Raw genomic sequence first — 6816 nt, forward strand, 5'->3', positions numbered from 1 at the left:
TAATTCAAACTTATTTAACACGAAAACATAGGGGGTAATATTAGTTTAACATGTCTGTCTATAGGCATCCGTGAAATTGTATCATGAGTTTAACGTGTCTGTCTGTCTATAATGTGTGTCCGTAAAATTGTAGCATCCAAACGGATGGACCGATTTTAGTCCATTTTTTTCTTACGAAAGTTGACATGATCGATAGTGAAGCCATAATTTGTCATCAAGCTCGCTTACTGCTGGACAAAATTCATTTTGTTTTATTAAATTATTCAGTTTATGCCCGTTTCATTATGTTAATATTAATATAGCGGCACAATAAACCAAACTTCCACAACAACAAGTAAAACCTACAGCTTCTAACAATTTAGCGAACAATCACTTAATGACTGTAACCACTGCTAAAACAGTGTAATGGAGGGAATAGAAATCTTGTATTCGGAACGCGAAGGGTCCAGCCGCAAACAGAATCACATCGTTAACAACCTTTCGGTCATTTTGACCCTTGTGGTAAAGTACATAAAGGTTAATATCCAGGAATTGTGAGGTAAAGTCTAGCCTGTACGTCGGTTTCACGTGCAAATGATACACCACGCTCGTTAGAACCGAATCTTCAGGTTTCCAGATTTGTAATAAGGGAATTGTTTCCAAAGCTGCAAAGGATTTCGTGTTTGTTTGAATATTGTACAGATTCCACTGCCAGCTTTGTACACTATATAATATTATATCTTCATTCTATAACCGAACCTACGGCAACTGGCAGGACTCGTTAAAATATTTAACATGCTCTCAGGCCATTTAGTATCTAGATACATTTTATTGGGTTTAGAACAACAAATTTAAAGTAGTTTCAATTAGCTTACCTGGTGTATAAACGTAATACAATATTATGTTCACACAATTAATTATAATTATGGTTACAAAAAATATTATTATGTTGTATGTTTGTTACAAATTCATCATTTATAAAAGAACTAAAATTAATGGATTTAAATCTTTGATGTGGTAGTTTCTTAATCCAGAGTCCAGTCAGGCTTTAGACTTGTAGTCACTTTTAAATGTCGAAAAATACAGATACTGTAATATTTAATAATTGGATTTAAACTTTTAACATCTTTTTTGGATTCTATTCCATAATAAAACACTTACGACATCGCAAAAGTATTGAAAGGAGGCAAAAAGAGTTCATTAACATACTATAGTTTATATCTCACAACCCGAGCACTTTTGTGGTATACTTTACGGAAAAGCTATCACGCCGATATATTTTATTTTTTATATGTAGATGTTTAATTATCATCGGTCAATCATGGTTTGGTTACTATTAAAATTAAAAAAAAACTGCCTTTAACACCACGCAGAAAAACGACGCGAGCCCTCACAATGCTCGGCTTTTAGCTAGTTGTATCCAATATCTCAATTAGCAAAGTCCCATGTAATCATGAAGTCCATTCAGTAACTAATACAACGTCAGTCCATGAAACGGCGGGCGGGACAATGGGCGGCGGACAATAGAGCCATTCAGTTCTTAAACGAGGGAGGCCAAATGGAAATTTTAGCCGGACTACATGTCACTTGATTTTTATATAGCGGCTAAATGGAACGATTGTTCAGTTTTACACGACTTTTGATGCATAAAGCGCATTGTAATGGACGTACGGCAAATGGAGATTAACCCTATTGAGGGATTTAACATTTCATGGAATATGGCGTTCAGGATGAGTCTGGTACAATTTCAACTTTAATGTGTCTACAAGTAGCATGCTACTTGTAGATGTGTTAAAATCTAAAATAGTAGGCATTATAATCTTTTAACGGTATAGAATTAGATAGAGAAAGTAATACCTACAAGGTTTATAAGAAAGATCTTCTTAGTGTAATAATATTATATTTAAAGCTAAAGTTAAAATATTATTATAAATATAATGTACAAATATAATAATAACGTACAAAGGCTTAGGACTTAGCCAATATAATAAATTAATTTCCAATAATCCTACTTACAGAAAATTAAGATGATTTAATCACACGACTGATAACCATTAGTATCTTTCTACATTATGTTTAATCGACGTCGATCATTACACACAGTATACGTAATCGACAATTATTATAGACGAATATGTTCCTAACAGCTTTGTAATCGCCTACATTTGTCCATCGTGGGCCGACGTTGAGACCAACCAACGTCTCAAAACCTGAAATAGCAAACATATGGACTTAGCAATCACTTTTTGATTAAAGTGAACCTAATCATATAAGTTTCTCTGAGCAAGCAATGGAATATTTATGTGCTATAATATATTTTAATATTTGAACTCGAGTTCATCTGCATTTGGTTCATAATTCAGGAAGCCGTCACTAGAGGTTGGGCCTCCTTAATAATTCAGCGACTGTAATTGCCTCTCTGTGATCGCGGATCGTCTTAACCAACCTCCTGATAAACAATTTACTACGATATGTGAAATTAATACATTTCAAATTAATATTTAATACATAAACAATAAACATATTCCAAAAAAATTGGCTTTGATGTGACACACCACACGACAGATGCTTGGTGGTGGAAAAACATACTACTAGACGTGACCAACTACGTAGCTCTACGCAGAGCCTACGCCGTAGACTCTACGTACGTAGCGATCGTCTCGTGGAAATAAATTGAAGTTCTGAGAGCACCCTAAAAAAATAATTAAGCTAGCTTTTAGCGTTTTTCAACATATTGAAATTTTTGTACTGTATACAGTGCCTTCCTAATAGTCGTTTATCCTTTACAACGTAGGTGACGTTGTTAAGGACTTACAATTTTTGCCTCTTTGTAATGTTAGTTTAGTTTTTTTTTTATGTTCAAAAGTTTTCTCAATCGACTTATGGATAAAAGAAAAATACAACAAATATAAAATATCGGATGTTATAAAAATATGGATGTAATATTTAAATTCATTATTCATTCACGAAGCCTAATGGCGAAATCCGTTGAGCTTCGCCGGGGCGAAATCCCGAAATATGAATTATTATTTACACAACTACAGGGCATTACCGGATTAGTGCTATACAATATTCAATTATATATATCAAATGTAATATATTCATTAAAACTTGAATTTCCAATGCATTTCAATTTGTTGATAATGAAAATCGCGGAAGGGAAAAATTACATTTTTACTTTGAGTATGATTCTTATATGTTTGACATAAAGAGATACAAAATGACTAAAATTATAACGTTAAAGGTCAATTCAGACCGCAACGCGACTCGTAGATGCAATTCTAAATATGTACTGAATTTACAGATTTGGTGAGCGTGAAACGTCTTGCAAATCTGTCAAATACATACTGAATTGACAGATCTCGTGGACGTGAGACATCATGCAAATCTGTCACATTCATACAAATTTAGTAATGCATCTACGCGTCACGTAACACGTTGCATTCTGAATTGACCCTAACACACTGAATTATCTCCTACTCCTACTACCTTTCTTCTGATTAATTTCGTTGCGGGTCCCAAGACAGATTTAGCTTGTCCCTCGGGCATACCTGAGATCATATCAAAGGGTTTTCGTGGTTGGTTGCCACTGTTGATCCTGGCGACACAGGAGTTGCAGTGGTGGGAATGTGTGGTGGGCCTTTTGCCCGTTAAAAAAAATAACACACTGAATTACATTGCTCTGTACCTAGGCAGCTTATTCTGTGGTAGCGCTAACGCAAAATCATCGCTCCAGATGTCGATGAGGTGATTCGGGCGACATTAGTGGAATGAGCGCTTATCGCGGCTAACCTGCCACACTTGTGGACTAAGTTGATGAGGCCAAAACGAGGAAATTAATTTTGAGGCCAATTTCAAGCCGATACCTGGGCTGGATACGTTATTAGTTCGCATACGATTGTACCATCATTTTTGATGCGTTTGAATTATTATAAGCTGCAATACTGCAATATTAAGTATCGACTTGTGTTGGTACCGAGTGCAGTTTAACCATACTAAGAAATGGTTATCAATGGAAGCGATAAAAACGTTTTTCTAGGCATCCATTACACGCTCATGCAAGCGACAGTTAAATCCGTCAATCATGAATTATGTTTGACTGATGGTGACTGATGGACTGACGAATGGTATTAGACGGTCACTCAATTCTCTTCAGTCTTATTGTCAGTCAATGCCAAAATTTTCATAGGTAATACGTTTCTAATTTTTTTCCTATTTTGCCAGATGTGACAACACTCACTCAAAAATCAAGATATCCAGATTTTCGTCAATCAACTTCATGCAACCGTCTGTCACGCTCTTACCAAGCTCTTACACGGTAGGTTATCCATCAGTTACAGCCATAAACCTATAATGCTAAAGACCAACAAAGAGTGCGAGAGAGAAGAAAATCCTTTATGGAATTATAACAAGATGAAAAGAGAGAGGCAGTCTAATGAAAATTGTAACCACTTTCATTTGACAGGTCGTCAAAAGTCGTCAGTCGTTTTTATGCCCTTTCGGTATTTGTAATATATTGTTCAATTTGTTTGTTATTTTGAATAAATATTATAATATTTAAAAATTGTGACTTGTGCTGTAAGTATTTGCAGTGTAAATCATAAGAATAATCCTGAAAAATATACATTTCACAGGTAATTAATCTTCATGTCCTAATTGCTACGATTTGTTTATTTTTGCTATATTCTGTCTTTAGTTCTCTATTTCTAATAAAATATTGTGAATCCTCCCTTTTACTTTCATATTTTGCGTAACTAAAGGTACTATTGTTCTTATATTACACAAATTTTGAAGAAACATTTTTCATCAAATTTTTTTACACATACGCTAGTGCTTGAATCAAATTTATCGATATGCTTATCGATATTTTACAATAACATAAAACTAAAATAAAAATCATTTACCTTTATATTTATCACCTTAAACCCGGCCGCATATTATCCGAAATTTCTGATCAGAAAAATTCGGCCGCCCGGCGGAACGCACTCTGTTCATACATTTTGTTGTAGACCCATCATACTAAAAGAATTTCTGACGTGTCAAAATGTATGAGCGGGGCGGGGCGTCCGAATTTTTGTTATCAGAAATTCGGATAATGTGCGGCCGAACTAAAAAGGACATATTATCTTATTTTAACTAATATAATATAGTATAGTATTATATAGCTAATATTATTATATAATATAACTACTATAATATAGAGTGACTCTAAAACTAGAGGAAGGTTTATATTTATATATCATAATCATTTGTTTTACAGATTCCCTCAAGATCCTCTAATAAGAGGAAAATGGCTGAAATTAATTGGACGTGTTGGTTGGAATCCCAAGAAGGTTATTAATCGAAAGATTTTGAACGTTTTCTGGGACCATATGTTCCCATTTGAATATCAAGGAGTCACCTTGATTTCTCATGGTTTCCATCACCAGACCACCACTTTTGTGAACATGATACCTACTCGAAACAATACAATGCACAACAAAAGAAAAATTTTGAAAATCGGTTCATAAACGGCGGAGTAATCGTTGAACATACATAAAAAATATATCCAGAGCCGAACGTCTAGACTCCTCCTGTTTGGAAGTCGGTTAAAAATAATTGTAATAAAAAATATTATGATAATAAGAATAAAATATAATATACTAGTATAGTGTGTTGTTTACTTTCAACGTTTACTTTCAATGTAAGGGCTGATTTACCAGATAGATTTTACCTGAGTAATAAATAAGTAACTTTATAATGTGTTATGTGTATATTATTTACCCCTATAAGAACCTCATGTCATAACATATCCGACGATTGAAAAATCATTCCAAAAGAAAATGTGTATCTACTTTTCAATCGTCACCTTTTTTTGCCAATTAAAATTTATAATACCTAATTTGAAATACAAATCTGTCAAAGTTGCATATTATTTATTTCTTATAGAAACTCAGGTAAAATAACTCGAACGGACTACTATCGATAACAAAATACTATACTATCGATAGTAAAATATACCTCACTAGCACACGCACACATTGACAGATCGAAAATGGTCACGCATTTTCGGGTTGTCAGGTGGTCTATACGACAGTATATATTAAGTCTATGGTTACAGCCATGACTGTGGTAAAACTGACAGCAAAACCTACCGTGTAATGGATGCCGAAAACGTCAAATGACAGATGATGTAAGGGGTTTTCCAATAATAAGGACTTGACAGCTTTTTTTCAAAATAAAATTAAAATACTTTGAGATATTTTTAATGGAACGCGACTTCGCTCATATGGTCACCGCAGGCACGTTTGCAGCGATGATTCTTTGAACCCAATTTTGTATGACTTTGCCAAACATTTGGCTATTTCGCGTTTAATTTTGGCTCTGAGCTCTTCCAACGGCGTCGGCTTATCCAACGACTTGACGCAGCCCCTAAGAAAAAAATCTAGAGGCGTTAAATCGTACGGCAGAGGCTCCATATTTTGAGCTAATACGCTCATCAAACTTGCTTTTCAATAAATCGATTGTAATTTGTGATGTGTGGCTTTTGGTGACGTCCTATTGAAACCTCATGCTATCCAAGTCCATATCTTCTAATTCGGGCCAAAATAATCCATAATCATGTCTGTCTGCTCGGCGAAATTACGATCGAAAATCGGAGTTAACGCTCTTAAAGTAGCGGCCACCGACTCCGAATTTCTGTAATAAATTTTTAAGATTTGCAGACGTTGTTCGTTCGTATACTTCAACATGATAAAAATGTTATGTCTAATGAGTAAAATGACAGTAACAGTTCGATGTGAGAAAAGGTGCGTCCACAAACTTAATTCAAAATTGTCAAGTCCCTATTGGAAAACC

This window comes from Aricia agestis, chromosome 10 (genome assembly GCF_905147365.1).
Source record: "Aricia agestis chromosome 10, ilAriAges1.1, whole genome shotgun sequence".
Classification (NCBI taxonomy): domain Eukaryota; kingdom Metazoa; phylum Arthropoda; class Insecta; order Lepidoptera; family Lycaenidae; genus Aricia; species Aricia agestis.